General features: G+C 37.4%; 1 protein-coding gene and 1 long non-coding RNA gene across 9 annotated transcripts in view; one reads left to right on the top strand and one right to left on the bottom strand.

Annotated features, from left to right (window-relative positions):
- Positions 1-23,727, bottom strand: part of LOC105460273 (disks large homolog 4) — a 305,292-nt gene that overhangs the window by 54,864 nt on the left and 226,701 nt on the right. The gene's annotated exons all lie outside the window — the stretch shown is intronic.
- On the top strand, positions 172-3,531 carry LOC105460244. Its single transcript, XR_975797.1, has 2 exons — positions 172-2,693; positions 3,115-3,531. It is a non-coding gene; the product is annotated as an uncharacterized LOC105460244 (long non-coding RNA).

Raw genomic sequence — 23,727 nt, 5'->3', positions numbered from 1 at the left:
TAGCCCCCCCATTTTTTACGCGATTTCCAGCTAAACGGCTGGAGCAACAAAATTCGGATTAGAGCAACTAATTAGCAACAAAATAGCACTAAATTTTTGACTATGTCCGAACTTAATTTGCGAAGGTGGGGGGTCCAGCTTAATAGGGGTGAAGAAAGTTCCCATCTATCTCGTACAAGAAAGACATTTATAGATATTATTGCATTCCTACGAAAGTCATTATACGCGGAAAGAATCACAAAGCAAATATATTTGAATAGGCGAATAAAAGTCTGTTAAAAATTCCAATTCATCCATCGTGTATTGAATTTGTGTCGGTTATCGATTAAATTACGAAAATATAACAAACGATTTAACATATTTGGCTTGTTTGTATGAGATTTGGACACAATTATGAAGAATAAAACAAGATTGGTAAAAATAATGCAAATTCGAATCGATGCAATATATTCTTGCGACAAACAGCAGCTTTCTGAAATCAACACAAATTCGTGAGGAAACTATTTGTTTATCTGAAATTGATGATTTTCACGGTTTACATAGCAAGCACTGGTGGATATTCGCAATTCCTACGTTTAAATACACACAGAAAATAATCAAACTATGATGTTATGGATGTTTGTCGATCCAACAGTATCAATCACGCCAAAAAAAAATTTGTATAACGCGTTAATTTGCATTCGCTTACGTTCCGTAGTTTTATATTTACTTTCGCCCAGAGAAAACAATAAATTTCTGTTTACGATTATTTTATAGGCTACAAACTAGTTCTATAGACTACAGGACATCTTTTTTATTAAAAACGAAAGAACCCTTTCAATTAAATTGTGCGGTCTTTACATGGTTAAGTAAAAATTGGCGCAAAAATAGAAAACGCATTCAAGCGTATCTTCGACAATTTTCAGAGACATGACTATTTTCCAGAACATTTTCTGCATTAATTTTTAGTGATTCTAATACAAATATATTCACTAAACCGTTTTTGTAATTTGAAAGCACACGAACATTATTCTTTGACTGTTTTCTAAAATAACTTGAGAAATCAAATGTGTACATAATTATGCCGGAAACTATATTAAAAATGGAAACAGCTTAATGATATGCGCGACAAGTGACGACATAGGAGGAAAATGTGTAACTGTCGCGAAAGGTTAAATCGACGACGCGTAAAGATATTTATGACGTAATCGCAGGGAGTGTATATGGGCATGGGAAGGAGCGATTTTAGTGACCCAGTTTGCAAGTGGCAGTTACCGCCGCCGCCACTGCAGCATCCTTGGCTACGGATGTGAACTTTTTGCCCGTCGTCGTGTCGGAGCAGGCGCGCGAGGGTGAAGGTCAAGGGCGAAAAATACGTAAATCCCGGGACCGGACCGGAGCATTTCCCGAAAGGGAGGAAGGAAGGAAGGAACCAACGGGAAGCGGAACGAGAGCGGAGCGTGCCTATCTAGGTCGAGAAAACAGTGGTTGGGTCGAAGTGGTATCGAAGGACGATTACCGTCGGATGGCGCGCGTAAGTGGCAAGAAGCACGCCGCTCCTTCGGCAAATACGATAAAAGTACACCGGAAAATGACGAAATGATACCCCCTAGGGAATTTATTTCACGTCGCATGCTTCAATGCAAAAGACATTACGCGAAGGACGTGAAGTATAGTCTGCACAATCAATATAATGCTAAAGAGGCTGAATGTGTGTAAATATGAAGTTGTTGTGGATTCTTTTCTCTCTCTTGAGAGAGAAATTTTATACTTTCATAACAGAAATAATTTAAAGATATATCTTTTAAGAGATACTCGCTACATAAGTATATTTACAATGTTTCTCAAAAGTAATGTTGTCGTTTTAATAATTATTTTTAATGAAATTATTTTTATCATCCTTTTTCATCACAAAACTTTTCATTTAGTTTCTTAATTATTCCTCTACTCTTTAGTTATATGTACATATTTGACTATATATATATTTGATTATACTAAAGTTTCCAAAGATAAAGATAAGGCAAACGTACTAGTGGCTGAACATGTATCTATACCTGAACACGTACACAAAATGTATTAATCTTAAATACTTTTTTCATTATAATATCAAAATTGAATTGTAAAAATATTTAAAGATTACAATTAAATTATAATATTATAAAAAAAATCATTTAAAAATAAATTTTTGTGTACTTGTTCAGTTTTACACGTTCAGCCACTGGTACGTTTACCTTAAATGTTGAAATAATTTTCATTCATAACCGTTACTATAAAGTTACATGTATATATTTTTTTTTTAACTTCAAGACCTTCAAGTATTAAATTGTTGAGAAATACAGAGTTCAAAGAGAATCTGGCTCGAGATCGGTCCGAAGATTTGTGACAAAAAACACGAGCGTGGCGATGTATGCGTGCATGCACATCGCATAATAAAAGCCATCCAATTAGCGATACGGCGGAATTAATGTCGCTGTAGCGAAGATAAGGGCTTCGGCCGTTGCGCAATTTTCGCATGGCACACAGGCGTGTTTTTCTGGTTTCCCAGATTGGTCCGAGATTTTCACCTCGTGGTCGGGTCACTATCGGACGCAAAATATCGCGATCGACCCGCGGGCGAAAACGAGTTGCATGCAACGAACTGGCGTCCGTGGACATCGCTCGACAGCGCACAGAGGCGGCGGCGGTGAAGAAACCGCTCTCTACCGCGGATACATGTATGTACCTTTGGGAATACAGCGTTCTCGCTTCTCGCCGATAACACCCGCATGTGATATCGACTTCCGCTTCTGAATACGGCGCCGCGTGTACGAAGATGGCATGTCGCCCATTTGATAACATACCGATATTATACATTTATTCTCTGACACATTCACTCGCTTTTTATCGCCATTTTATCGCCATTTTATTATATACCTCTTCGCGTCGCTCTATTGATTCTCTGCTGTGCCATTAAATATGAATAAGACACACGTCTGTCTATTTTGTGACACTAAGGAATTTTTAGGCATAAAATTAAATTTTGTTTAGAAATTTTATTTTCTTTTAAATATCTTTACTTGAAATTATTTATAAATACTATTACAGTTAGTTTCATAATTTTAGAAAGAGTTGTAAATTTTTTATGCGGATTTTCAGAAAAAATGTATCAAGATATCAACGCATAACCAAACCAAAATACAAAGGGGAACAAAAGGCAGTTGGCAGCGCGCCCAAAAAGTGAATCCCGATATCGAGCATATATGTCACGTGCACGAGAGTTCCGCTTTTTTTCACGGGTTATCACTGATTTTTTTCTTTGATAGTCGGTCGCCGAAGCACAATGAACTGTCCAAACTGTCCCAGCTCTCCTGTTTTTTACGACCGGTCGAAATGAGAAATTTATGCGTTTTACACCAAAACAGACAAGTCTCTGGTGACACTTTTAAAAAAAGCGAGATTCTCGTTTATCCGTGAAAATACAGCTGCCGCGTACGATACGCTCGCATCGCAAGCTTCGTGAAATATGTAAACATCATGAAATAATAAATTCATTTCTCTCTTAAAAAAAAATGACATGTAAAGTCGAGCGTAATATTGCTTGTTTTTCGCGATATTCTTGTTATACATTATTATGCTTATTTCATGCCGTCAGAGACTGCATGTCATCGCAGAGACAGCGACGTAATTTGACAGCTTGAATGTTGAGCAGTTAATAACGCAAATAATATTATGTAATTTGTGTAAAAATATTGTGTAAAAATATATTAAGATATATTTTATTTATCTTTTCAAATAAAGAACATCATAACACATTCATCGAATAATACTTAAAAATTTAATATTTTTTAATATTTATTACATGTAATTATGCATAAAAATTATGTAATTGCTTTTTGGATAATGTAACATTATTAAAGCTCTAAAAAAATAAAATATTATTAAAATTATAATAATTTCAGAAAGCGAGATAAAAATAGGTGATAAAAAATGCTCCTCAAAGGATGTTAAAAATAGGGAATTCTAAGAAAGCATATTAAACATAAAAATTAAGTTTCAGAATGCGAATTGAAAATAAGGAGTTTCAAGAAATGGGTTGAAAATAGAAATAATAATCTACAATATAAAAAAAAACTCATTTCACAAAATCAAAAATCAAATCAAAAGTATTTATTTTAAATATACGAGCATAATGCGCGACAAAAAGTTTTGCTTATATCATTCAAAAACATAATGTGTAATATATAATTATTTTTAAAAATATTAATTAAAATCTATCGTAAACCGTGACAATAAATGGCGCATATATTCTAGTTTCATAATTCTTTCGGCTTGTCATTTGCATAACGTGAGAGAATATAACGGGATTTGAAGGCAAGTTACGGCTCCTGCTGTCGCTATGACAGATTTTGATAGGCATGACATTATTATATTCCTAACGTACTTTAAGCTGATTTATAGCCGAATTTGTACCATTAAAAAATGCGATCTATCGTGCGACCTATCACTTTGTGAAATTTACACGGCGTCACAGAATGCGCTGGATTAAACGTACGCGATGTATGCAGCTTCAAATCGTGCGACATCTCATCGCGATATTGTAAACACTGAAGGAAATGACCATGGAACGTCGTGATCTTATACTAACGAGCTGTGAATCTGTGTGACGTAACACATATCTCGCAAGGCCATTCTGTAGCTGTATAATTGACTCTTGACTTCGTGTTAATTGCACGCATTTTTCTCCGCTAGCCGCTGCATACTCGCGGTGAATATGAAATTATTTGCAGAGAACGACTCGACAAATCATCATTAAACATCACGATCGATAAATGGAATGCGGCATGTCCGGTGACGGAGGGATAAATTATTTCCTGCGGGTAATTAACCCTTAACCCGCATTGTCAATCTACGATATTGCTCCCATCTTTCTTCTTTTATCTCTACTGTTAGACGTTATTTATAAACACTCTTTGTCTTGTATATTAAGATATTATCTTCGATAGCATATCATAAATATTTAATAAATTTTATTATAAATGTCTTTTTTTGTTCACGAAAGCGTAGGTATCTTCAAAGAAGATAGCATGAATGTCGCGAATTAACTGTTGTTAAGACAAAACATGACAAACCTTTTCTATAAACATAATGTTATTTTCACAACTACTCTGTAATAAAAAAAAAGTTTTAAAAGTATTTTGATAAACAATTTATCCAAGAACCAAATTTAACATAAAATATTAAAAAATTTTATATTATTTTACAATTTAAGCTAATTTAACTGGGGTTTAATAAATATTACCTTAGTAATCGTGCCACATATTTTTATATAGCAGAGGCAGGTTAAATCTTTAATTAATTCGTTGTTCAGTTTATGTAATATAGCATAGGAAGATAATTAGTTTCTTTTATCATTTTTTTTATCGCTCATACAAAGAAAACTAACACTTACATAAAAATATAAGATAAAACGTAAGTGTTACAATGCAAGTGTTGTACAAAATAAAAAAGTAAAGAATAAAAACACATACAGAGAGTGTACAAAAAATAGGTTTTTCAGTAAGGTGTTCCTGTGTTTTAAAGTCATAAATAAGTAAATCGCCTGCGGTTTCGAACCGCAGGTACGTCGCCAGGCTCGCTCATTCGAAATCGGAATATGTAAATCACATTATTGTCGATGAAGTTTATTTTTAGCACTGGTGCATGTCGCGTGTGCAGGGAGACCGGGCGGGCAGGTAGGCAGGTACGCGCCGCTGCATCTCCCGATTCCGCCGCCGATTGTATCGCGGGACGGAAAGTGCGCGCGCTCGCGTGCATTCACAATGCAACACGCACGGCCGGGCCGGCGCAGATACCGGTTGCTGGAAAATATACTGCGATCGGACGAGCGGAACGGGCGCGGAAGGCACGAAAGAGGCGAATGCTGCAGTCGGAGAATCGTGAAAACTGTCGATGCGGAACGACACTGCCAAGGCAAATAATTGCCTCGCGATCGACAGAGGGAAGCTGCGCGCGACGGATCTCTCTTCTCTCGAATTATTTTAGAATTTGTAACAAAATTCCAAATTACATGTTGCGAACGACGAATATGGGATTAATAATCTTCGGTCGTGAAGTAAAAATTCGGCACATCGGGCGTGCGTTTGCATATGGACGCATTCCTCTTATATATAAATATGTTAATTGGGTGATTAATTTACTTCGGTAACCGAATAAGGCTCGCGCGAGCCGATCGCATCACCGCATGCACTCACTTTGCATTCACAACGCGCAGCGAGGAATCGACGATCGATTGTCGAACGCGGCGATTGATCGCGCATTATACCAACGTACCTTATAACACTGCAATACACGTGTCGCTTCGTCATCACGTTAACACTGATAATGCGATCGATATCGCTTTTTGCAGGATCTCCTTCCGATCCTGCGCGCCAAGTTACGAGCACGTGACACGGTAATCATCTTCTCATACACGTTGTCACGCGCATGTATCGCGACGACGGCGCGCGGCGTGGTGGTTATCTCTCGCTCGCTAGTCACCGCAACACGCTACACTCACACAGGATACACATCCTTATCGCGACTCCTCGCGAGCGTGGTTTACGATCGTTATCGCAATAATTCACTTCGCGCCAGCTGCACGGAGAGGTAGCTAATCGGGTCACCCCTCGCCGCAATGTCGTTTGTCTTTTAATGCGCACTCGCACGTTGCACGACAGACTTTACCGACGACGCGGACGCCGCACGGAAGATGCGGCGATAACGCGCGCGTTAGACGCACGGCGCGTAAGAACGTATCGTGAAAAGTGTCGAGGTGGTCTCGAGGCCGGAGGAGACGACCCTTCCTTTCCACCGCGTCGACCACGCCGCCGTTTTCTGACTCACGATTCTGACACGATAGCGTGACCGAAGAGGAGAGAGGAGAGGAGAGGAGAACTGAGGAGAGGTGAAGAGGACGAGCCGCTCGATTACGAATGCAACGCACACGGCAGATACGTACGACGTTCGTCTTCATCGATGACTCCCTTTCCCGAGATCCCGCGACCGGTTATTGCATTTCCGGCCGAATACGCTTCGGTAACGCCGGGATTTTACAGCGGGAATTTAGTTTGATAAGCGAGAGAAAGAGGACGGTTATCGTCAAAAATTTTGATGACGTGTCGAGGCAGGAATGATTAGTATGATAGGTATGATGGCGTATCTCTTCCATCAGAGAATCCAAATTTCTTACTTTCTGTGATCGGTATTAAAAAGATATTGAAAGCTATTAAGGAGTCAAGGAATTACAAGTAAAAAATGTCTTTAAAAACGACAAGTATGGAATTAGATGAATTATTATTTTAATTATGATTTATATATTTATATAATTGTTATCACATTAGAGAAACAAGAGCAGCCAAATTGCTAAAGATAATAATGTACGATTATAACAATACAATATAATATAAATGAAAATAAATAACTAAGTATCAGGATCGACCGTGGATCGGAGCGTTACAAACAATTGAGATGTGAAAACGCCAACACAAAGCAGATCTTGGTGCTTGATAATATTAATATGTGAATCTCATAATTTTCAGTTCAGAATGCGCGCCGCATAATCGTCGGTCTTTAAAACGCAGCTCCAAACCGAATAGTACGTAATATCACAATTAAATTGCCAAGGCAATTTAATAATTCAATGCTGATAGAGCATCTTTTTAAATTATAAATTATAAATATTATATCCCTATTACGAGTAACAAGATTAATAATAACAATCAATCTAAGATAGATGACCACTTAAGCGCGGCTTAGATCGAGAAGGGCTCGAGATCAGTACCGTCCGAGCCTCGATTTCTCGCACGGATTTTATTGTATTTTTACTTTCGCGATATCGGAAGAAAATTGCGAGAGGGGTAACGATGGTCTCTCGCAATTAGAAGAGGATCGATCCGACGACCGCACGGGATTGAGGACTTTCTACTCCGTTATAGCGTAACGGTACCGTGATACTCTGCCGTACTGTCGACCACTGTACCGGCCTTATATACGTATGCATGCATACGTATATCGATAGCGACAGGATGTCGGGAACCGCAAATGACGAGGCGACGACGAGGACGACGGCAGTGAGACGCGATTTCTAACGCGAGGCGCAAACGGTAAAGCACGTATAATATGGCATTCCGACACGTCTCCTGAGAAACGCCTAACGAAGGCACGTACCTGGTTGATTTCCCTCTACGGCTGCAGTATTGTTACTGATGTATATATACAGAATGCCTTAGACACTATTGCCGAAAAGGAGATAACATGGACAAATAAAATTGAAATTCAAATTTTCGCCAGGAAGCGTCATACTTTTGAGAGAAATGATCCCATAAATAAAAATATTAAATATTCAAGCTTTCGTAGATTTGAATAACATTGTGATATCATGTTGAATTAGATACTGCGGCTGCTATATATATAAATAAAAAAATGCATTGCCTCGATTTATTAGAACGTTACAATAAAATAATTAAATTACTGGAAGGAAGACTTTATGGGTATGAAATATCAAGATCATTTTTATTTCTTCGATATTGTGTCCATTTATATTTTAACAGCTTACCACTATTGAAATAAACTCAACATCGTATAATGCAATGTCAACCGAAAATATTTAGTTTAAAAAAATGCATAAATATATTATCAAAATCATTTTTTCTCAAAAAGAGCCTCTAAGAAAGAGATAATACCAACTATACTATACGTTGTAATGTGGAATTACCTCACACAATTATATTGGAAAACTTGACTGAAGTACGATTTATTTCATCTTAATTTATTATATATATATGAATGTTTCCTTCGTTACAATATATTAGTTTTAAAATTAATTATTATGAATATTTTTATCTTTCCTTCTACTTCCTTTTAGATACATTCAAATACAAGTATCAAAAGCTAACTTTTTTTTAATAAAAAGAAGAGGATTAGAAAGATCGATATTTGGCAAGATATTTCGCGCGCGTTTGACATTTTCCATAAATCGCAAACACGTTTTGCAAGAACGCGATAAAACGGCGTTTGGGATATGCAACGCGGCATTTTTGATGCTTCGAGGAATTTATCGCAACCACTCGAAGGATTATAGAACGATTTATCGATGACTTGCGAAACAAATTTTGACTACATTAAGTAAATTTTGTACTAAATCGTTTATATTTACTGTTTATATTTAGCTTCGTATATGCATGATTAATTATATATTTGTGTAAATTATTTTTGTGTTTATTTTCATAAAAGCTAAAAGATAATCATTAATTATTAATTTATATAAATGTGTAAATTATTTTCATGTTATTATCTGCTTTTATCGCAATTTAAATCTACACATAATTATAAGCAATAGTTAATTTATGTTTTAATGAAGAAATTGTTTTTTTGTTTATAATATTTATAATAAAAAAATCATTCATTTATGATTATACTGAAAATTTTATTGCCGTTTCTGTACTGCAAAATGCTACTACAGCTCGATTTCTCGTTATTCGACTGGAATTTCCTTTCGCATCGTTGGAATGTGAAAATTTATGCCATTCACACTGAGAATACGTGATTTCATCGAGTGAGTCATTAGCGGATATTCGGAATGTCGGTCTTCGTTAATGACTATTCGACGTACACATACTCGTGCTATCATCAAATTATGATACTATCGGATTTCGATTATTCAACTAATACAGTTTTAAGATAGTTTCAATAATTACTATCGCATTAAATGACGTTTAATTTCTATCGTGTCAAAATTTGACCTGAAAATTTTAACTAGCTTTAAAATTTTGATTATATTTAAAATCAAATTTAAATATATTTGCCATAACTTAATAAATCACGTTTAAATGAAACGGGTACATCGTTAATTTAATTATATTTAAATTATGTTTGCCGTTTCTCTCGCCTCACACATTAATGAGCGATGACACGAATTTATGGGAGTTAGAGTGAATCAGTAAACGAGTGAATCATCTACAAGTTATTAGTAAGCCTGATAGAGATCATTATTCGTCATAGTTCTCGCGATAAAGTTCGATAAGTGTGATTTCTGTGTGATTGAAATATTTAGGTATATCCGTGATTTTATATCCGACTAAATGTTCGAGCATCACTTACAAATGTTAATCGTGTGGGAAGTAAAAGATTTATATATGAATCAGTTAAGGTTTAATTACTACAATATTTTATTGAAATAAAAAATTATAAGACAGAGAGACACCGCGTTTGATGGAACTCTCATTTGAGAAAAAAAATCGTATAAATTTGTGAGAATGTCGTAGATAAAAAATTACAATAGTTGGGAAGCCGGTGGTACACGCGAAATGCAGTCCGAGGGGAACACAACGAGAGACAGCGTTCTCGTTAGATGGTCGGCGCTTCGAAGCTTATTGTTCACCACTGGAGTACCGTCGCCTATCGCGGTATCGCGCGTCGCCCAGAAGCGCTCCCGATCTCCGTATGCACTTGGTGACACAGTTCGGTACAATGGCGCGCGTATTAATCGCATAACTGGCGACGTGGTTGCGCAACCGTCCTTCCCACATTGTTACCCGCGAATGCACGTAAGCACGCACGAACGCAAACGCGCGCGCGTACTCTCCTCCCGCATCGGGAGATGCGATCGCTCTGACATAACGATCTTGCGCCGATCTGCGCCGCAACTTCGTTCGCCGCGCGGCAACGCTTAGGTAACGATTTACGCTCGCGCGCGAGAATTATGACGTTTCGTCGGCCGCATTACGTAAATTTGCGACGCAACGTCACGCGATTGATACGTCACAGCAATACTGTCATTGTGTCCCGCGGTAATTCCGCGCCGCGAAATCCGCCACAGAGGATTTCTATCCGTCAGAGAGGAATTGAATAGTAGCTCATTCTACACGCTTGTACGCACTCACTATGTAGACGTATTCATCGTAATCATAATTACTGACTTAAATAAGATTTGTAAAATTGCTGGTAAAATGATAAATTATTATTAGTGATATGTGAAGAAATATAAATCGTCATCAAGTTTAAAAGTAAACTAATAATTTACGTCAAAATTCCTCAAAACACGCCAGTAAACTTACAAAGTAACTTCATTCATATTTGTATTATTATATCTTATCTCGACTCTGCTTCTATGTGAAGCATCTTAGCGTTATTGTCATAATTTCCATCCATCGATTTGCCCATCAATCTACTGTCCATCGCTGCTTAACAATCGGGCGTTCAACAACGACGATACGCGCCCGGGGAGATTCATCATCTCTGGGTAAACTTTCACCGACACTCACGTCCCGCTCAAGCGGAGCTTCCCTCATGTCCCCGCAGCAGCCACAAGATTGACAAATCTGGACTTAGAGTTTACCGAGTCGATTAATTCGCTAACATACCGAGTCGCCGCCAACTAACAACAGATATTATTCAACGGCTGGTAACTGGATCACCGAGCATTCGCCCAAATCTTCACGACTGCCATGTCCCATGAGTTTCGAGACCGGCGAGAAGGATACGTACACAGTACGTATGGGGTAAACAGGATAGGCCCGCCGACTGTCGCCTCCAACGGACACCGAAAACGTCGCAAACTTGCCTAATGAACGTACAAGGTTCGTCGGCTGAGAGAGAGCGACTTGAGAAGTGTTGGCTTAACACGGCGCTTTCGGGGGGGAATCCGTCGCCAGATTTCGCCAACTTGGCTTCGGTCTCCCCGGCAGTGTCCTCAAAAGGGATCTTTTGAGTACCGCGACAAACTCGCCTAACGCGATTCCGCGCTCGCCTGGACGTGCTGTAATTCCTCGAGTCGCGTGCTGACGTGTGCTACCGCTGAATATTAGGAACTTTGCGCGCTTCGGACACGGTGAACGTTGATTGCGGCAAGAAGCGCGTGAACGGTAGTATAACTTTTAGATAAATAGTCGGATGGGCATCTGAAAAAAAAAACTATTTTCGTCCAGTTACGATAACAGAATAATCTTACTATGTCTTATCAATCTGGAATTAGATGATAAAAAAACCCAAGATTCATGCCTTTATGAATAGTTACAGAAAAGGCTCTTTGACATACGAAAGGAGATTTCCTCGCGGTTCGATTTCATCTCGTGAACGTTAAAAGGATAACAAGTGGTCATTCTCGGATTTTGTGTATTGTTGTATAGATCGATATCTGCAGGCTGTTTTGTCTTGCTCGTAGTTTCATGAATTAAAAGAAAACTCTTTTCAAGAAAAATTACAGAAAATTGTATTTTTCAAAGAAATATCTAATTAAAATATTTAGAAAAGTATTTCTTAGATTCGATAGTAAGCGCGATAAGTTAATATTTAATGTAATTTTTATCAACTTTTGGAATAAATTGCTCCGTTTACATTTCGGAAAATATCAGTGAAAAGTTCGTTTAGTGATAACCGACAGCAGTAAAAAGGAGATAAGACAAACTCTATAGGACGGAAAAACCAGTAAAATCTTGACGCCGACCTGAAATTACGAAAGGAAAGCCCGAGTTCATTTCGTATGTTTTCAAGGTAATATCAGTGGATCGAGCGGTTGATGTAAAAAATGATGTATTCGGATGTCGTATAACGATTCGACCCCGATGTCTCCCCGAGAACCATTAATCACGTTTCTTAGAGCAAGGCCTCAAAGAGCAAGGGCCAGATTATCTCGTTCCAATTTCGTTGCGGGGGCGCGACAGCGGGATGCTTTTGATTAATTCGCAATGTCCACACTTCGCGCGACGAAAGGGTAGCCATTAATAACGCCGACCACTTGTTTTCGCTCGACGCTTCCGCGCGTGTGTGGGCGCAACTACGTCCGCGTCTACGTGTGCGTGTGTGTGTGTGTGTGTACGTGTTCCCGGAAAAAGGATGGTGGACTTCCGGATTAGTCGCACGCCTCGTCGGAAGATTTAATTGCGAGCTTTCCGCGAAACTGACGGGGCTCTCCTTCCAGGAGCAGAGAATAAAAAGAACACGTCGAAATAATATGACAGAATACCAGTCCTAGCGGAGATCAGCTCCTCGGTGGGGTTAAGAGGCGGATGATGCGGGAAGACGTTTATATGTGATAGGCGGAACGGAAAGATAAATGAACTAATTTTTGCTCTCACGGAGCACTTGATAGCAGCGGAAATAGCTCGAAATATATAGGTATATATATACACACACACAGTCCATAAGTTTCCGGACTGATTTTTTTGCAGTCTTTCCATTGACGCTATTTATCGAACGACTGTTGAACTACGTAGTGTGAACCTTTTCGAACAGCTGTGTTGAGTGGCATCATTTTAGCCGCAGTTGTTGAAGAGTGCGGACGTCTGATATAACCTGGTGTTGTATATGTGTGTCAAACTCGGAAGATGGACGAGAAGGAGGAACAGCGGGTAGCAATTAAATTTTGCTGCAAAACTGATCTTTATGTTATTATGTAGATTTTCAGCGACAAAGATATTTAAACTGATTCAGAAGGCGTACAAAATTTAATTGTTACTATCTAAATTTTTTGGAGTAAATCTCAATCTCCAAAAGATTGAAAATACTGCCACTCGGCCACTTGAGTGGCAGTATTTTTATTCTTTTGGAGTGAGATTTACTTCAAAAGAGTGAAAATTCACTCCAGAAAATTTAGAAAGTACCCGCTGTTCCTCCTTCTCGTCCATCTCCCGAGTCTGACACACATACACAACACCAGGCTATATCAGACGTCCGCACTCTTCAACAACTGCGGCTAAAATGATGCCACTCAACACGGCTGTTCGAAAAGGTTCACACTACGTAGTTCAATAGTCGTTCGATAAATGGCGTCAATGGGAAGGCTGCAAAAAAATCAGTCCGGAAATTTATGGATCGCACTGTGTGTGTATATATGTATAGGAAGTAAAGAACTATAATGAATGACGAATTGGAAATTTAAATTCGGAGAGGAATTCAAATAACAATATATTCCACATATAATTGCCATCATATTGCACGGTTGTTAATTATGACCGATTATCAATATTGCATTGAGCTTTATCTGTTCCTGCGTTTAATCCCGTAATCCTCCAGTTTTATATATTAAATCGTACAAATTGATAATAACCGTTTCTCATTAGTATTCTCGGATTAATATATCTATAATTCAAATAATAATTTACTTTAATAAGTTAGCTGATATATATAATCATTATTCATTGATCCCTTAACTTTCTGATGCGCTTTGAATATCGCGATCTTGTACACTCCCGTTACTTTTTTACCAGAAATACTTTACACGTATAATTTACTGATTTATCGAAGTATTTAATTTATTCTGCACTTGACAGATGATGTGTATAAACTCTACAAAAAAATTAAAAGTATAATATAAAAAGTTATTATATATACGTCGTGTGAAAGTGAGAAAAATGATTCCTATAGTAAAGACTTTAGAACTCTTTTGAACAAAATTTCCAAGATAAACGCAAAATATATTGGAGCTCCCCCTATTGTGTCGTCAGAATTTCGGCGATAGTGAAGGGAGAGACGGAAGCGGGGAGTATCGAAGAAGGGTTGCGGGGCAGCTTTCGGTGCAAGTTTAATTGGTTCCCGGAATTCGTTTTGCCTCATTTTTAGCTCCGTGATGACACGTTTCATTTTACTTCCGAACCCTGCCCCGTCCCTATCTCCGTTCTGTCTTCGGTTGATATCGAGTTTTACGATCGACTTCGCTGCGGGCGACGGACGTCGAATTCGTTCGCGCAACTTTTGCGAAAAGTGCCTTGCGCACCACGTGAAATTAATGCAGAAAATTTCCGCGACGCAACGACGAGCGGCGGCGAGTTTGAACTGGAAAATTTTCAATCCCGCAGGCCTTTGCCGCGGAGGAATCTGCATTTCCTCACCGATACGCTTTTCGATCTCCCGTCTTGCGAAGCGTCGACATCATTTCTAGGCTGTAGCCAGGAGAACGTCGCTTTTCTACTCTCACGTTTCCGGCATAACTTCCGGCTGGCTAATGAAATATCCGGGCTACTCAACGCCACGATAACCTGCCAGCTCTGACTTTGCTAGTAAAAAGCTTTACGCATGCCATAAAAGCTACGTTATCGAAAAGCTTCTTCGCAAATATATCACTTAAAAAATATATTTTGCTAACGTTACGTTGCATTATATCAATCACATTGTAACTTTGTTATTTTTTAAATATCTTTATTATTTCTATACGTGAAACATTTCTCAAAAATAATTTAACCCTTCGTCGGTAATCTGAGTCTTTTAGGACACAGCTAATTTTTTTATTATGAATCTTAAGAGACTAAATAGATGGTGAAGTTCTCGCTCTAAAAAAAACTTTATATTATAGTAAAAACTTGTTGTTAAAGATTTTCACAAGTATACATGAATCAGATTTTTTAAATAGCAAATAATAAAAAAAATCTATCGTGACATTTAAAGACCCATTTTGGCAATTTAAGTTGAAAATTTTACATTGCCGATGGAGGGTTAAGACAATCACAAAACTAAATAATAAATCATGCCTGTGCTTTATTACTCTTCCATTTTTCCTCGAAACTTTCTTTCTCGCGGATAGCAGATGAAATCTATATCCATGTTAAGTGAAATCTTCACCTTTGTCCCGCAACGAGCGTGCAAAGGGGAGAGAAAGGACAATATCGTGCTGACTCAGCGCTGTTGATACGCGAGATCTTGACAGGCCGCGAAAACGTACGCCGCTAAACGACGCCGGCACCACGGTCGAGCGCAATCGAGAAATTCTCTTTCTCCTCTCTCTCTCTCTTTCTCTCAATGACGGCGTTTGGCGGCGTCGCGACGACGTCGGGACGGCTGAGCCAGCATTATCACATCGCACGCCGCCGCCACCGGAAGACTTATTGGTCTATGGATCCAACGAGTCCGTACAGACGTTCGCCGGTTACAAGCCATTTCTGCACAGGCACTTCCGGTCGCCAACTCGTTAACCGTCGACCGCCGGCAACCAGACCGCGGAAAACGACCGTTTCAGCGAAACTCGCGAAAAATCGCGACAGACCGCATCCTTCGATCGCGACCGTAAGTCTCTTGATAGCGTTGTCACTTTCTTTCCGCGATCGTGGACTACCGTCGGCACCAAGATTGATAGACTGCCAGAAATCTTTTTTCTGGATGTAATTCTTTCTCGTATATTTTTCATTCTTTTGTATTAGGTGTTAAACTTATTATTAGTTTCACAAGTAGATAATTTCAGCTGCAAAAGTAGCGAGCTTTGGCGGCTAAAGTTAATTGTCTTTTGAAAGTTAAACATCTATCAATAAAATTCAGTGTACAAAGGTTTATTGTTGTAAAAGCAGTGACATTTTTTAATCGATTTAAAATAAATCGTAATAAATGGTTTTTTTGATATGTACTTCTTTGATTTGAAGAAAACTGCAGCTAAAGTGCATTGATTGCTTTTTGAAACTTATGGACAAGTTTCATCAAGAAGAACATGTAGAGACTGGTTTAAACGATTCAAAAGTGGCGGATTTCAGTGTAGAAGACAAAGAATATTTAGGACAGCCAAAAAAGTTTGAGAATGCTGAATTGCAAGTATTATTAGATGAAAATCCAACTCAAACACTCGAAGAATTGTTAGAAGTGTTAAATGTTACTCTTATGGTTGTTTCTAAACGTTTACACAGCCAGTAATTGACAGAAAGTGATTCTTATGCAAAAGCAACGCGCGACCACATGTTGCGAGAACCGTGAAAGAAACATTGTTATAGCTTGAATGGGAAGTTCTCCCAGCTTATTCTCTAGACTTGGCCTCATTGGATTACCATCTTTTCTGATCAATACGCGCTCGCTGATACATACTTTTCCAATTACAAACAGGTTGGAAAATGGGTGGATTGCCTGGCTTGCTTCAAAAGACAGCTCATACTATCGTCGCAGAATTCATCTTTTGTCAGAAAGATGGGAAAAATAGAAAACGATGAAAAATATTTTGACTAAGGTATTCCGTATTAATTCATATCCTTATTGAAATAAATGCGTTTTCCATGAAAAAAATGGCACAAACTAAGTTTATCTCCTAATATTTTAATTCTACAGGAGATATATTTTAAGTGCTGATTGATAAACAAACATATATTTATACTTATTTATAAATAATTATACATTTACACACACACACACACACACACACACACATACACATACACACACACAAATGTATAATTATTGAACTTAAAAAAAATATACATGTACATATGTATATATATATATTATTTTTTTTAATTATATATATATATATATAAATTAAAATTTTCTGCAAACACACAGCCAATAACATTGTGCAATAATATTTTCTTTTTTATAATGACACTTTTTGTCTTTACATAATACATAAAGCGCAAACTGTCAGATGACATTTCTTTCAAAAATCTGTTATCAATTGCATATCTTAAATGCAAAACTGTAGTTATCAAACGGTACATAATTAGCAAATGATACTTGCCCTAACAAGTACTAATAATACTTGGCAAGTATTATGTACCGTTTAATAACTATAGTTTTGCTTTTAAGATATGCAATTGATAACAAATTTTGGAAAGAAATGTCATCATTATGTATCATGTAAAGAAGTGTTATTATAAAAAAGAAAATATTATTGCACAATGTTATTGCGCAATGTGTTTGCAGAAATATCAATAAAAATAATCTTATATTCACATATGTATATCCTTATATCGATATTAATAAAAGGGGCGATAAATCAGCTTTTGTTTTTAGAATTTTATGTTGTACCGTACCTGAGCGAAACAACTTTAGACGATCTAAATAGTTAACTTTGAACACTTATAATTCAAAAACTATTATAGCCTCAAAATTTTGGTATTAGAACTTTTGTCTTAAAATAATCTCAGGAATCTACCCTTAAGCGTTGATATAACGGTCTTTATGGGACACCTTATATGAATTTTCATACAATTCAACATATCTTCAAACTGATATCTTCCATTGTAGAATTAAGAGCTAATCACTAAACCGATCAATTAATAATACATACGTGTGAAATTGATTGGAAATATCCGTCAGTTGTAACTCTTGAAATACATGACTATATCGCGTTTCATTCACAAAATTAACTTTCGCTTTTGATACAATATAATTCTATACTATTGCGTATTTGTTTATGCGAGCGCTTCAGGGAAAATTCAAAACAGAAAATAATTGGAGTACGCGAATGCTTTACCGTAACGCAACAAAACTGGGGGAGATGATTCTTTCTTGGTTAGAATCGTTAAACTCCAAGATACGTTTATCGTTTAAATTTCTACGAATTAAACGTATCTCGTAATGCCACGTTTCCTAGACAACGGCTCTCTAGAGATCGTGCCGCAACAAACGATACATTATACAGAACGGCCCGGAATTGGGTCGTGGACTGTAAATTAAACAAACTGTGTAAATGCACCCGTTATGCGGCGGCAAGCGCATATTTCGCTGCAGATGGCACGGTTCAAAGGCTCATACCATAGCATTGTGCGTGCTATGGTAACAGATTTATTTTAGTTACAATGGGAGACGGTCTACCACAAAGAAGGATTAAATAAATTTCAATCTATTGTTGATGTAACTACCGAAAAGTGTTGTATCAACTTTGTTGCAAAAAAAAACCTATTTTTATCATTGAATGTATTTTAGTAGTAAACGTCAAAACAACAAAATGTGTCCAAAATATAGAAAAATAGTTCAGAAAAATAAACATATATTAGATAGTTTTCCTTATATTTTTCCAATACATGCATAAACAGATGTAAAGCAAATGAATTACAAAAAATTAATTAATTAATTATTTGATTAAACTCTCAAGAAATCCAAATACAAAATAATATATTATATGAAACAAGGCATTCTTCTCAACTGTCGTCGAGTTTTGCAAATTAGAATTAGGAAATATTCACCGTTTTCGGAAACATGCGCAGGTAACCGCGCGGAAAAAAAGTGTGACAAGAAAATTCGCAAGAACCCAGGAAGTCCCGCGAACAATGCAACAATTCTCGGTGTCACGTCTGTGAGGGAAAAGAGGCCGGGTAAAAATGGAAAGCGAAAAATTCGAGGGACTTTCCTGGAAAGCCCGTGGAAAATTCTCGGTTAGCGGGTAGCGCAGCTAGCCCGCCAAATAATATGGGATCATCTCGTACCAGGAAATCCATTATTCTTCAATGCAAAAGCTGGCGCATCCCTGAAAATTGTCCAATGCTAAAGCGTTCTTAATCCCCGTTTCACATCATGCTTCCGGCTTCCGATGAGCATCCTCACGCATTGCGGAAGCGCAAAATTTGCGGAGTGCCCATTGTGAAACGTTAAAATGTCCATGGAGTTAAGGGGGATTATCTGTATTGCATTGTGTTCCACAAGTTCCCATGGCAATTATATTTTACGATAAAGTATATTTATTTGCAGAACAGATACAAAACAGATACCAAAATCTTTGGAAAGCAGATTTTATAATGCATAAAGCAGAATAAACGAAAATAAAATAGAATGTATTGCGAATTTCAGAATGTTATATAAAACTAAAAAAAGTATACAGAAATTAAAAGAAAAGTAAAAAATAATATGAATACAAATAAAGAAGTAGATATTAAAAATGAGACAATATAAAGCATATTAAGCAAAATTAATTTAAAAACAAAAATTAACAATAAGAAAATTCCGTTAAATAAACTATGTTTAAAATTATACATATATTAACTAGAATAAAACATTTAAAAAGTATAAAATATGTAAAGTTCAAAGGAGTTCGAAAAATCGTTTTATATTTAACGGACGTTAGTATTATTCGCAATAGTAATCATTCATATTCTTGCATTAAAAGGACACATTTCGCGAAGTCTTCGCATTCATATAGTCGTTATTTCCGGTAAAATGTTATATTGTCGAGCGAATTTTTAATTTTTTTTTTCATGACATCCTTCTCGCACCTAGGACACTATTGTTCACGGGAGTACGACGGGTTTCCTAGCTCTGGACCGGACATCTCCGGCCAGGATGTCCGACGGGACAAGAGCCACAGAAGAAATTAAATTTACTCCGTCACACGGAGGGTGCGACACAATGAGCCGGATGAAGGAGTTCCATGTTGACCATCAAAAGCTACCGAGCAAAGCGCTGATAAGTCGCGCTTTGGACGCGTCGCAAAATAAAAATGATATGGTAATTCTAAAGAGTAGAGTCAGACGGAGCTTTTCTCTCTCTTTGAAACTCAGAAAGTCTGACAGACTCGAAAAGAAAAGTATTACGTAAGCTCGTTTCTGATAGCACGTTATAACGTATGGCATAGCGAATGAACAAGTTGACAGTTATTTATTCAAATTGCGGAATTTACCAAATGTTTTCTTTTACTCTTCACTTTTCAAATATTGTTTCTTGTTGCATAGAATTGCCTGATCTTCAGTTGATCAGATGCGTCAAATTTCGTAATTTTTTTTTTGCTGATATAAGACACGGTAAATAGTATCGTAACAACGACGAGAATTCGGCAGTATTTGGCGAGGATGCAGTGGGACGCATTCGGATCGATGCAGAGAGGATGCCGCATCACGTAAGCGAGATTGGTCGGATCCGGTAGCTCGTTCGTGACCCGGGCCAGCTGCGACCTTGGCCCGTATTTCGGAGATGCAGCTGCGCGCGTGGCGCTACATGCACACTCGCGAATGTGTCCATCCGCGTGCATATGTGTGATCGCGGATAATATCGCTAGGGAGTGATATCTCATCAATTATTATATTTTTATTATATTATGCATCAAGAAAGTCGTAATTAATGAAAAATTTAAAGGCTCAAGCAAATTTTAGACGAAATCTCTTTAAAAAAGCAGGGAGTGGATCCTTTAAATAGCGATGGATTCATACACGGAAAGAACAATTTTGTTGAATCCAGATCTAAAAATAATTTTTGTTCAATAATCAAAATAATTTGTGCGAAAGTCAAAATGATTGCTAGAATATCAAAATGTTTTATAGCAATGCTTATCAGTTTTAACATTCTAACAAATTATTTTGATAATTCAACAAAAAATTATCTTTAGATCTGTATTTAGCAAAATTTTTAGACCTTTCAACAAAATTGTTCTTTCCGTGTAATCATTCCCGGAAATGTGTAATCACGAATAAATACTAGCAAAAATTCTAGCCATCGAAAAATTACGTTGCTTTACGAAGCTTTCATGACGTGATTTACGATATATATGTAACGGGACTCAGAGTATGGTATTTTCGGACACGCTCGAGTAATTAAAAACTCGCATTTGCGGACGCGTCGCGAACATCCGTCGCGACACGGGGCACCGCGCAACAAAAATGCATCTGCATTTTGCGGCGCATTCGGCGCGGTCGGCGCGGTATCGACGAGACGTGTCCGACGAACCATGCGAATGGAAAAGCGAACAAGAAATTTACTCGCGGAGAACTTTTCGAACCGCAACGCGTACACGTCAAACGAAGCCGCGGAAAACAAAGACGAGTTCGCCAATCAACGCCCCCGGAATTGTTCCAATCAAACGAGATAAAAATTACAGTCCGTCGAGTACGAGCGAGCTTTGTTTCCTTCGTGATATTTCCCTCCTCGGTGTGCGCACGCGAATTGTCTTTCCATGAACGAGGTGCAACGTCTCGAGATAACAGGACGGTCGGAAAAAAGGGTTTTTTTTACACTGATTAAGTTCAATTAACGTATGAGTCCAAAACGCATCGCCGCAACTTTTAATCAATAACCAATCATATAATATAAATATAAAATATAAAAATAAAAATAACACAGACACCATTTTTATATACATATATCACATTTATAGAAAAATAACACAAGTAAAAAATTAGTATTTTTGAAGGCTTCGAGTCGATTTTCTTTCTTAAAAATGCTAATTTTTTATTTCTATATATGCATATATATACAAATAAAAAATTAGCATTTTTAGGAAAGAAAATCGACTCGAAGCCTTCAAAAATACTAATTTTTTCATTTTTACGTATATTTCGTTATACAATTTTAACATGTCACCTTTCAGACTTGTTAAATTTGATGCCAAGTAAATGTGATGTAAAATAAACGGACAGCGAAAGCTTTGATGTTTAATAATTATTGCGCGCCGGCGTTATCACAAGATCATTAATTAGTAAATGAAAGTAAAAGAAGAAACTCTGAATGGAATTCGAATGGATAGGATATTCGAAAAATAATGTGAGCGGCAACAGAGTCTATATGTGGCTCAGAAAGCTGAATAAATGGACAGCGAACCGACGGCGCACAGGTGCGCGAAACTTTCGCGACGGCTGGTCGGCTTAATGAAATATTCCATTCATGGTAATGTTTAACTGCGGAATGACTTTTAGCAACCTGGCGCGGATAGTCAAGAGTACAATTAGTTGTTCCTCGCGCGCTATTTTTAAGCCTCTCTCTCGATCGAAGTCAAACTTTCTATATCCCATCGGCCGAAGATTTCGCTTTCATCAATGGGATTCTTCGAGCAGCAAATGGAAGATTAGATTTGATTTATTATGTGCTCCACAGAAACAAAATTTCCTCGAAACATTCCAAGAAATATGCAGCGTTTTTAAGAATCTTATGGTTAATTTAATGCAGCATATTATATTCTCTTCACACATATACACACACCTACAAAATTAAAGAATTACTTTGAATCGATTGCAAAAATGAGAAAGCGAATGAAGTATATGTAACTTTTTAAAGTAACGTAAAAACAAAATATCGTGTACAAATATGTAACTTTTATACAGAATATTCCGCCACTGAATGTCATTGCAAAATCTTTTAAGAAAGTTTTTAATGTAAGTTGAAGTTCGATTTTTCATTATTTTTCGTGAATTTCCTATCTTTAACATTATTATATCTTCATAATTAAACATTAAATATTAATTTTGTGAAAGCAAAATTTATTTAAAATTTATTACAAGATATATGATTTCATCTATTTGCTAATCTACTTCTAAAGTCTAATTTGTAAAAAAACAAATTACAATTGTTAATTATTCAAAAACTATTGATGCCTAGATATTTTAGATAGAGAAAATCAACTCTATATATCAAGAATTTGATCTTAAGAAGTTTTATAAAAATAGAATATAATTTCATCGCTTTTTGCTATTTTGTTATAATATTAAAATTGAATAAATAGAGCCTGTATAATTGAATTTTACAATTATTTATTAAATAAAGCTGTCGTCAAAAATACCATTGAAGTAAAGCAATACAAAAAGATAAATCGAATAAATATAAGTACAGAGAATTTAAGACATGCGTGCGAAGAATCGATTAATTGTAAGATTCATTAAAATGCAATGAAAGATTTCGAGGGATAATCCGGCATTGGTTCCCGCTTCGTCTGATCCTCTATTCCGATCGCACGATGTTCAGTGACGACCTTAACCCGAACAGTCCCGGGTACACGACAATGTTGGAGCCTCGTGCGCGCGGTAGTATTCGAGTGGGGTTAACAACGAACGGACAGGTCAATAAGAGGAGCCGAACTGGCGTGAGTAAGCCTCCAGCAGAGGTACATAATGTGTCCGGATCCCATCCCACCTCCACGGCATAGTCGGGCCAATTCGATAAGCCCTTAATCCATCGGCAATTAGCTCGTGCGCACCGGTCCTACCGCAAGCTCTTTACCCTCCACCGGTTCGCGCTGCCTATCGACTCCCTCGGAAACCAGTCCGATACAGTTCATCCGTTTCACTCGGTTTACTTTTGAAATTAGTACCGCGTTTTGTGCACGATTGGTCAACGGGTCGGTTCGATAAA

This window comes from Wasmannia auropunctata, unplaced genomic scaffold (genome assembly GCF_000956235.1).
Source record: "Wasmannia auropunctata unplaced genomic scaffold, wasmannia.A_1.0 LD336101.1, whole genome shotgun sequence".
In the NCBI taxonomy this organism is placed as follows: Eukaryota; Metazoa; Arthropoda; class Insecta; order Hymenoptera; family Formicidae; genus Wasmannia; species Wasmannia auropunctata.
Note: the sequence above shows the minus strand (reverse complement) of the source record. Positions and strands in the feature narration are given on the sequence as shown.